Source organism: Capsicum annuum, chromosome 12 (genome assembly GCF_002878395.1).
Source record: "Capsicum annuum cultivar UCD-10X-F1 chromosome 12, UCD10Xv1.1, whole genome shotgun sequence".
NCBI classification, from domain to species: domain Eukaryota; kingdom Viridiplantae; phylum Streptophyta; class Magnoliopsida; order Solanales; family Solanaceae; genus Capsicum; species Capsicum annuum.
Genome location: NC_061122.1, coordinates 110171363 through 110182941, shown reverse-complemented (window position 1 = coordinate 110182941; position 11579 = coordinate 110171363).

Genomic DNA, 11579 nt, shown 5'->3' with positions numbered 1-11579 from the left:
TATCAAATCATAGGTTTAGTGTCACTCAGTGTCCATAAAGTCATGTTGAGTAGAGTCTCTTTGATAGGTATATATCACACGACACTTATAAAGGAGAAGCTATGATATATTTGGGAATGTTTACATTTCTTATGATCTACTTTTAGGCTATAGAGTATAGGGTGTTGAAATATCCTATAATTCCCATTTGTTCTATTTTTTTAGATCATACCTCTCAAAAGATTTGATGTTCATGGATGCCTCTCTATCTCATTGAGGATACTGTGAATAAGTCTCATCCTACTTTTGGAGTTTAGACCTTGGTCCCACTTATATTTCTCCCACTGGTGGCACTCTTGCTCAGTCACCTTAGGGATATATTTATAATATTGAGTATTGTTATTCTATCTATTTGTTGACCTAATTTTTGACATCTTAGTCACATCAATTGGGTCCTGCTGCTGCTTCTATGAGTTCTTCTGAGGTCACTAGGGTTAGACATTTTATGAGGCTTAATTCTTTGACCTTTACTGGCTCTAAAATTGAGAAAGATCCTAAAGGATTCATAGATTAGATGGTGAAGATTTTCTATATGATGCATACTTCTAACTCTGATGGTGTAAAATTCACTTCATACTAGCTAAAGATATGGTATCAATGGTATAAGATGTGAGACCAGTCTAAAGGAGATGATAGAAAGTTAGCTTTATAGGAGGATTTCTCTGGAGATTTTCTTGACTGCTTTTTTCCTTAGGATTTGAGAGAGACAAAGGCTAAGAAGTTTGTTAATTTAAAGCAAGGAAAGATGACTGTGAAGGATTATGCCATGTAGTTTAATCAGTTGTCCTATGATGCCCTTAAGTTAGTGTCTAGCATAAAGTCTAAGATAAGGAAATTTGCTTTAGTCTTGTATAAAGACTTGGTGTTAGAGTGTAGGGCCACCTTTCTAAATAGCAACATGGTTATCTCTTAACTTATGATATATATGCAACAAGTCAAGGAGATAAAGAAGAAACAAGATGAGTTAAGCAAAAGGCAAAGTAAAAGATTCTGATATTCTGAGTAGGGTGGTGGCCAGTAAAATAGTGGTAGAGATGGTATGTAGTGGTCTTAGAATAATTAGGGGAGTTTTTATAATTATTTTACGGCTAGTTCCCCATGTCCTAAGCTATCTGGTGATCAGTACTTTCAAAGCAACAGTGGATTTAAATCACAAAGTGCCTAATCTCAGGATAGTGGGTCTTAGTCATCTCCATAATATCCTCCTTGTACATTCAGTGGATAATTGCACTTTGGGTTTTTTGATGAAGAGAAAAATAAATACTTCAGATACGGCCAACTTGGCCATAGTCAAAGGAACTTTCCTTCAAGCTATGCTGCAACTAGGGCTAATAAGATCTCCATTGCTTCTTTTTTAGCTCCTACACCAAAGGGTGATTCTTTTGGCTCCAACTCTGGTCGAAATCGTCTATATACTCTTTCCACCCGTGAGGATTTTGAGGCTTTTCTTGATGTTATTATTGGCATGCTAAAACTCTTCTCTCGTGATGCATATTGTTTGTTTGATCTTAGATCTACCCTTTCTTATGTGACCCCTAATATGGATATTTATTTTGGTTTAGGTCCTGAATATATTCCTAATACCTTTTCTATATCTACCCTAGTGAATGACTCTATTATGGTGACAAGAGTCTATAAGGATTTATGGTATCAATCTGTGGTAGGGAGACCTTGGCTGATACGATAGAGTTGGATATGTTAGATTTTGATGTGATTTTGTAGATGGATTTATTGCAGTTGTGTTATGTGTCTCTTAGTTTTTAGACCCGAAGGGTTAGTTTATAATTTATGAATGAACCCATGAAAAAATCAAAAGGGAGTTCGTTAGCTCCTAAGGGAAGATCCATTTCATATATTAGAGCCCAAAAGTTGATTTCCAAGGAGTGTCTCTAACATTTAATGCATGTTAAGGATTCTAGATCCTAAGGTCCTTTGTTGCAATCTATCTTTGTGCTTTGTGAGTTTGCTGAAATATTTCCTAATAATCATATCAGTGTTTCTCCCGATAGGGAAATTGATTTTAGGATTGATAATTTTTTGATACTCATCCTATCTATATCCCTCCCTATAAAATGACTCTGACTGAGTTGAAAGAACTTAAGATAAAGTGGAAAGGTTTTTTAGATAAGGGTTTTACTTGCCCTAATATTTCTCCATGGGGTGCTCTAATTCTCTTTTTATGTAAGAAAGATGGGTCCTTTTAGATGTGTATAGATTACAACCAATTGAATAGAGTTACCGTGAACAATAAGTATCCACTTCCTAGAATTGAGATCTCTTTAACAAGTTTTAAGGTGCTACATACTTTTCTAAGGTTGATCTTTGATTGGATTAACATCAATTGAGGATTAGGAAGGTGTATATCCCTAAGACTACTTTTCAAACCTTGTATAGTCATTTTGAGTTTTTGGTGATCTCTTTTGGTTTGACTAATGCGCAAAAAATATTCATGGATCTTATGAACTGGGTCTTTCATCAATTCTTGGATTTGTGCATAATTATATTTTGATGATATTTGGTATATTCCAAGAGTGAGGTGGATCATGTCGATTACCTTTGCATTGTGGTACAGACCTTTAAGAATCAACAACTGTATGCAAACTTCTCAAAATATTAGTTTTGGTTGAATGATGTGACCTATCTAGGTAATGTTGTTTCTAGTAAAGCAATTATGGTGGATCCATATACAGTTGTGGAGGTTAAAAAGTGGCCTAGACCCAAGACTCCAATTGATATTCAGAGCTTCTTAAGTTTAGTTGGGTATTATATAAGGTTTTTAAGAAGTTTCTCATCCATTACGGCTTATTGACCAAGCTGACTCAGAAAGGTAAAGTTTATATGGTCTCATATTTGTGAGGGTAGTTTTGATAAATTAAAGAATAAGTTGACTTCAGCTCTGGTTTTGACTTTATCTAAGGTTACCGATGGTTTTGTTGTTTATTATGACGCATCCCAAGTGGGACTGAGTTACGCATTGATGCACCATGGTATAGTGGTTCTATATACTTCTAGGTAGTTAAAGGTGCATTAGAAGAACTATCCAACTCATGATCTGGAATTGTTGGTTATGGCCTTGATTTGAAGATTTGGCATCACTATTTGAATGGGGTTCATATTGATATCATCTCATAACATAAGAGTTTGCAGTATGTGTTCACCTAAAAGCAGATAAATCTAAGGCAAAAGAGATAACTTTAGAGCTCAAGGACTATGGTGGAGTCTTCATTATTATCTAGGTAAAGATAATGTGGTTATTGATGCTCTTAGTAGGTTATCTATAAGGAGCTTGTCTCATGTTTAAAAGGAAAAGCGAGGTTTGGTGAAGGATATTTACCATTTTCTAATCTTGTAGTTCATCTTTTTGACTCTGAGGATGGTGGTGTAATTGTACATGAGGTGGTGGAGTCATCTGTTGGTGTTGAGGTGAAGGAGAAATAGGTCTTGGACCATATATTGAGGCAAATCAAGAATGATGTGGGTCACCAGAAGGTGATGGATTTTGAGATTGGTAGTGATGGTATCTTGAGGTACTAAGGTAGGTTATGTGTTCTTGATGTTGTATGGCTGTGATGGAGGATCTTGGCTGAAACTCATGAGTCGAGGTACAATGTTAATCTTGGTTTGACAAAGATGTTTCATAACTTAAAGGAGTTTCTATTGGTTAATTAAAATGAAGAAGGATATGGCCAATTTTGTGGCTAAGAGCATGGTATGTCAATAAGTGAAGGCTGAGCACTTGATGCCTGGTGGTTTATCTCAAGAGATTGGGTTGCCCATGTAGAAATTAAAAGTGATTAATATTTATTTCTTTATAGGTATTCTATGGTCTTGCCTTTAGTTTGATTCAATTTGGGTCATTATGGAGAGGATGACCAAGTCCCCTCATTTTTTGCCAAGGAGGACTAACTATTTGGTAGAGGTTTATGCTAAGATCTTTATACAGGACATCATGAAGTTGTATGGTGTTCTATTTTCCATCATATTTGATTGAGAAACTCAATTCTCATCTTACTTTTGGAATTCCTTTCAGAGAGATTTAGGAACTAAGGTGAACCTTAGCACCGCTATTCACCCTCAGATAGATGGATAGATGGAGAGGATGATATTGAATTTTGAGGATATGCTAATGTCTTTTGTGATTGATTTTTGTGTGAGTTGGGTTGACCATTTGCCTCTTATAGATTTTGCATATAATAATTGTTATCATTCTAGTATTGGAATTGCTAAATTTGAGGTTTATATGGGAGGAGTGTAGGTTTTTTATTAGGTAGTTTGAGGTTGGTGAGAATAGATTGTATGGTCTCAACATGGTTCACCAAGCTATGGAAAAGGTGAAAGTGATTTGGGAAAGGGTGAAGACCGCCTAAAGTCACCAAAAGTCCTATGGAAATGAAAGGTGAAGGGATTTGGAGTTTGATATGGATGATTTTGTGCTCTTGAAGGTGTCTCCTATGAAGGGAGTGATGCGGTTTTGAAAGAAGGGAAAGTTCATTCCCCGCTATATTGGTTCATACCGTATTTTAAGGTGAATGGGAAAGGTGGCTTATGAGTTGGATTTGCCTTCGAGTTTGGGATCTATACATCCGGACTTTCATGTGTCAGTGTTAAAGAAATGTGTGGGGGATCCTACCTTTGTTGTACCTTTGAAGAGTGTTGGTGTTTCAAATTCATTATAATCTGTGGAGGTCCATGAGATTTTTTATTAAGAACCAAAAGTGTAACGAAGATACTCGGGAAGTCGAAGAGGACATGAAGTCCTCATATATATTCTTCTTTCACTCTTCATGTACTCATGCACGAGGTATGTGTATTCCATAATATCTTTGTCTTTTTAATTTGTTAAAAAAAACTGTGATTTCCTTGCTCTTGGTTTTTTATCTTTGTTAAAGGTAAGTGTGGATGCTTTTTTGGTTAACTCGTGCTAATACATTCCTTATATTATCATTCTGGGATGAATGATCCTAAAAAGGGAGAAGTAACACCCCAGATTTTGGTCCTTGAGAATTTTGAGTTTTAAACTCACTGCCCTGAATACAACTCTCCTAATGAGTTGTTATGTGTCATTATGGGTCATGTGGACCCAATCATAGCATGGCTAGTATGTTGGCCTGGAGTTTCTTTTATCGCTACACCTAAGAGGTTATGAGTCGTAAAGACTCCAAATAAGTAGTATAGTCCCATCTATAGACAAAGAAATGTGATGCCCAAAGTATTCTGTCTTGACTTCAACTTGGACCTTGCGAGTCTTAGGGTCTCTTAATGAGTCATAGGGTGGGAGTCATAGGATTTCCAGAGTAGGGTCCTTCAGCTCCTGTCCAGACTATGACTCTTAGTGATGAGATTTAGTGAGTCCTTACGAGTCGTATCATGACCCATAGTCACTAGCGATAGTTTTTTAGCTTTTAAGTTGAGGGCATTTGGACAGTTCCCTCTTCCCCCACTTAATACCCACAACTGTAAAACACCCTTGGGATATTATTTTCAAAACTTAAAAACTCAAAGCACTCTCTCAAACTCTCTAAATTCTCCGAGGTTAAGATACTTAGAGTTTCTAAGAATTTGGTCATCTAAGGGTTTAAGGGTTAATTTCTATCCATAAATTATGGTATTTCACATAATTTACTGTTCCCCAATTCTTATTTTATGAAAACCATGTACTTTACATGGTTTAATTGCATGGATTTAAATGTGGGGTTTTATATTGTTGAGGGTTTTGGAATGATTGATACTTTAGTTATTTTCCCATGGTTTTTGTGTTTTGCTCATCCTTTGAAGTTCATGTTCTGAACTAATGGATTGCATGGGTGTGGGATTTTGAATGGGGGCCAAGGATTTCCCTTAAATTGATGTCTTAAACTTATTAATTGGTTTTGATATTTCTGTTCCCTCAATCCACTTATGTAAATGGTTTTAAATTAGGAAATTGTCAGTTGGTTTGACTTACCCACGTATGTTATTGCATTGCATAAATGGCTAAACAATGAACATGGATTTTGAAGGCCTTGTTAGCTATGACTTGATTTAATGAACAAAGGGGGTCGAGGCATTCCTCCAAGTTAATATGATTGTTATGGCATAGAGATAAGCTTGCAAGTGTAAGAGTATGACAACACCTATGATGTGCCCTAGCGGTTGATTCCTTGGTTTATAAATGGGTTATATGAAACTTTTTTTAAATTAGGCTTAATGGGGGTTATGTAGCTAAACCTTAAAGGTGTGGGTCTTGGATAACTTTTACTAGAAACTCGTGTTTGCCGACATGAGTGGCAGTGTGTACAGTTCACACTATTGATATATAATTGTATCTTGGATTGGCGTAGGGTTGGGGCATTTCTTAGTCTTCCTCGATACCTCCAGTTTGTGCGGCTAAGATGCAATAGGGCTATTTTAGTAGGGAGAATCGAACCCATATAACTCATCATTGCCTGTTTATGATGATTGAGCTACATAGTCTAGGATAATGTTTTACTTCATTCTAAACATTGTTCCCTACCCCAACATCTTATATACATATGTATGCATGAATGTGAACATGTATAGTAGGATTGAAATAGATATTACTTGGCATTATATTTTACCCTATCCCTGAGTTTCGTGCTAGTTCTCAAGCCACTAACTGTCTCCAGACATTGTATTACTATGCAATATAGGCACCAGAGTTACTTTTAATTTCCTATGCAGTGTTAGGTGGATTGACTTGGTTCGTCCGTATTTGGTGGTAAAGTGGTGAGCTTCCATTCTCCAGAAGACTTGGTAATTTCAATAGTTTTCTTTCATAAAATATAATTGAAGAGTTCACGTTAACATTATCATTATCATTGTATTTGTCATTGTCAGAGTCAGGGGAATTTCACCTAGTTTTTTTTAGATTTGTAAAGGCTTTGTGGAAATTACTATGGATTGGGTATTGATGTTGACACTCTCTTAGTTGTATTTGAGTTTATTATCTTTCTATCTTGATATATGTTTGAATTTCAGCAAATATTAGGCATGCTATATTCTGTGTTCTTAGGCAAAAGGGGTGGTCGTTGGTCCTCTGTGGTCTTGAGATACCCATCACGGCTAGACCCTAGTTCAATTTATAACACTACACTTTAAAGGTAACATCATCATCTCATAATAGTTCCATTAACTTGGGAAAACGGCCTCCTTTGTTCGTCAAATCAATGTGGGAGAGGGGGGATGCCATGACCCCTTTTGTTCATTAAATCATACCATTATGTTTCAATAACCTCTTTTTATCATTCAATGGTTCCAGAAGTAGTTCAATGCAAACACACTCATATTCAAATCCAATTTCACAGGATGGGCCTAGGGTTATACCAATTCAATTGTAAATATTCACAAAATTGGGATAAAGAACAATCCCCTAGTATATTGACCATGCCCATGCACCCCATAAGTTCCAAACTATAATAAAGCATGAACAAGCATATGTAAACCATGGGAAGTATTATTCAGAAAACAACATTCAAAACCTTCAACCTATGTTCCAAAACAAACATCAAAACCACATGATAACACTTCAAAACACATGCATTAACAAAAAATTATTTGGGAAAGGGTAACATGCCTGAGATGATACAAGTAAAAATGCAGCCTTAGCTTTTGATGGCATCATTCAAAGTCACTACGTGAAAAATCAAGCTATGGTCCCATGGAGGTCACGGGGTCGTACTTGTAGGGGTTATTTTGAGCATTCTATCAAACAAACCTGTGTGTGGAGGATTGTTTGGAGCCTTGAAGACTAGAGGACTCACAGGTTTGGACCACATTTGACAGTTCACGGTTTTGGGCCCTTTTATTAAGGTCATTTTGGTCACTTAGCCTCAAGGTCATTTAGGTCTTTTAGCCTTGTCTAAATGACACTCGATTGCCACCCACCTCATTAAGGGCATTGGAGTTATTTTATCTTTCTTTTGTAATATACTATATATAATCTATTTTAGGTAATTTTCTCTTTAGTTAATGAATGATGGACATTTGATAGACTTATTCTCTCTTTGGAGAGTGCAACACCTTAGTATAGTTCTTAGTTAGGGCTTCGAAAAGTCATCCTTAGTATAGGGCTTCGAAAAGCCAATATTGTTCTTTGCTTGGAAACGGTGGATATTGAGGTGAGTGATTTCCTTGGCGGTCACCGTAAGAGTGTGGTGTTGCTGTTACATTAATTAGGGGTTTATCAAACTTTGTTCCTAAGTCTTGTAACAAATCTATATCTTACTATCTATCCTTTTATTCTTGTAATCTTTTTATTGTTTGTAGTGGACTGTTTTTGTGTCTTGTTGAATCCGAAAATTTATGTTTTTGTCATCATCTTTTTTTCACGAGTTGTGGCTGTTTTGGGAGTCAAATACACCTTTGTTTCTTGTGTTGTTGCTGTATTCGTGGAATCCTTGTGAGGTCTCCATTTGGTCCACGATTTGTTGTGATTTGTGGATTGTTTTGGAGGCTGTATTGGACTGTTTTGTGGCTGTTTCATGTTCCCTTGTTTGTCTCGTATCATTTGGTATCAAAGCATGTCTTGATCTTGTTCCTAAAAGATCAATCTTGGGCTTGACTGTTAGAAAATTTTTAAAAAAGTGTTAAAAATTGAAAATTCTAGAAAAATAGCAATCTGTTCGTGTTTGTGTTCTTGGCCAAAATTGTGTTCTTGTTGTGTCTTGGCCGAGATTTGTTTGTTGTGTGACTAGATCTAGTAGTGTTCTTGTTCGTTTTGTTGTTTCTAGTGTTAGTTTTCTTGTCCACTAACACTTTGAGTCTAGATCTACACTTGAGGTTGAACTTGTTGAAAGTAGTTGTTGTGAACATAAGCTTGGCCCATTGTTGTGGTGGACTATTTTGGCCGTGTGGTTTCTCCTTGATGTTCTAAACTTGATCACGTGATATTGTTCTTAATTGGTGGCTTGAGAACCATTTTGTGGAAGTTGAAGTTGTCGTGACCAAGTGTTGGAGATATTGTTATTGTGGATTGGGGTTGGCCATTGGAATTGTTGTTGTTCTTGAAGATTGTTGTTTTTGTTCTTGGTGTGGTTGTTTTTGTTCTTGAAGTTCTTCACCTTCCTTCATATATTGTTAGCACATAAATTGAATGTTAGATCCTAAAAGCTGAAGGAAAAAGGTGTATGTACTTGTTAGTCTTGAAAGACCCCCAATCACCAAAAGACTTTATATCACTTCTCAACAACTTTTCCATGATTTAAGGACCCATGTATTAAGGAGAAGTACAAGAAAAAGTCAAGTCTTGAAAATTGAAAAAGTCCCTAAGACTTATTTTCCCTCCTAAAACAAATTCCACCAATCCAAATTAATTTTTGTCTAAAACTTGAACATTTGAGAATAACCACTTGATAAAATCGAACTAATACGTGGCTGCCACATCATCACTGCTACTGTTCACACAATATTTCCGAGATCAAAATTTTAGATTCTTAGTTTCATTTTTATTGTCCCTTAATCGTTGTTGGTTCTAATACTAATTAGCAAATAGTAATCACCAACTTAGTTGTAGATTTGTTGTTGAGTCCGTATCTTTCGTATCTTCATTATTTATGTGCATTTCTTATTTTTAATTTGTCGTAACTTCTTTGTTTCAAGTTTGTAAGTAGATTTTGTTTTGTGTTTTTAGTCGATCAAAAAAGAATCTATTCTGGCCGCCAAGTAGAATTGACATCTTATTGACTACCGGAGTATAAGCAACTTTCAATATTCGCCGCTCCAAATTGTGAGGATCACCACAGTGAGTGAATACGAGTGTTGGTGAGGAGCTTTTACTACTAATCTTGTTTGTTCATTTTGTAGGTTTAAAAGGTAATATAAGGGGAACATGTCTTCGTTAGCCGGGGATTAATGTAACTACAATATGGGAGACTATAATTGTAGTAAGGGTTTTTATGGCTACAAAGTTGAGGGAGATTTCAAAGGCTATGAAGATAGTCATGATCAAAACTTGGGCAGATTTGAAAGTTACTGTTTTGAGGGAGAAAATGAGGGGAATGATGTGCCAAGTACTTATGGTGAATTTGGAGATGATGTAGAACTTTGTGATGGTTCTTATGATGAAGTTGGGGCATGTGAGGAGTATTATACTTCTACATTTGGTGTTAGGTATAAACCTTTCATTTGCAAAGCTTATGAGAGCTATGATGAGAGTACGCGTGCGGAGTGTGAAAGATCATATTCTTCACCTTGTAGTACTTCTTATCAAGGTCGACATGGTGTGATTGGTTATACTAGCTATGGTAGAGGTTGTCCTATGAGAAGAAGAGGGAAAGCATCTTCAAAATCGATGGGTACTCGTGTGCCTTACAATGTTGATCAAAGGAGTAGTGTACACTCCGGAAAGGTGAGTATTTTTTGGATACTGGGATGCCTTATGGTGTTGAATGATAGGTACTATGGAAACTACATTCTTACATCCATGGTTGACTACTTGCGGTTATTTCGAGAGCCTTTACTTATTCGATACTACTTGGGTGAGTTCAAGGTTACCGAGAGGGTAAAAGTTGTCTTCTCCCAATTTGATTACCATAAGGAGGTGTGGTGCAGTGTTTTTTCCTTAACCTACGGTCATATGAGCTTGGGTGCCGATTGGTTTGCACGATATCAAGTTCTTAATGTGCAAAATTGGCCTAATGTTGTAAGAGACCAATGGGGAAATCGCCTCATAACGTAGTTGCTATCCAAACCGCAAAAATAAATGCTTACCTACTCCAATCTGATTTATGATGAGAGACCAAATATTGAGAGGGGTGAGTGCAAGGTGGTAATCCGAGAGTGGAAAAAGGAGAGGATATATGGAGCAAAGTGAGGGGATTTCCACCAAAGTATGCTAACATTGGTTGTCCTTCCATATCTAAGGACATTTGTGTAGGTACCAACATGGAAAGCAAAGGCGAACAATGCCAAAAGGAAGTTGCTGCCCAAGCTTGTGGAGAACCTTCACCTCACGGCAAGGAAGAGTCTACCCAAGCTCTTAAAGGTAAAATAGCTAACTCTTACACTTTAGTGCATGTGAATGATAATTATGTGGATAGTAAGCCATTGAGTGTAAGTATTAGCTTACTTATTTATGAGTCTAATGATTCCTTGCCTCTTGTTGATAATGTACATATTGTGAGTTTGGATACACTAGTTGATCCTATTGATGACAAAATTGACTCTTCTTGTAAGATCAATTTATGTCCACATAGTGTTGAAGCCTATATGCTGAACGAAAGTACATTTTCTTGTGTAATTGGTGTTGATCAACTTGTTTTCGAAAATTGTCCCCCACTTGAGTATATGTGTGATGTTCTTAATAGAACTCAAGTGAGTGAAGTATTTGAAAATGTTGGTCAACAAAGTGGGAGTGAACCTGACATCTCTTCTTGGGGTAATCTTATGTTTGGAACATCCTTGAAACTTGATATTGATCATTTAGAGTGTGAGGAACTTGCTTATTCAAAATCTATCCTTGACGTAGGTCGCATTCTCTTTAGGTGTAATGTCTTGTTTGAAGATAATTTAAACACTTCTAATAAAGCTAGTGGTGAAAATGA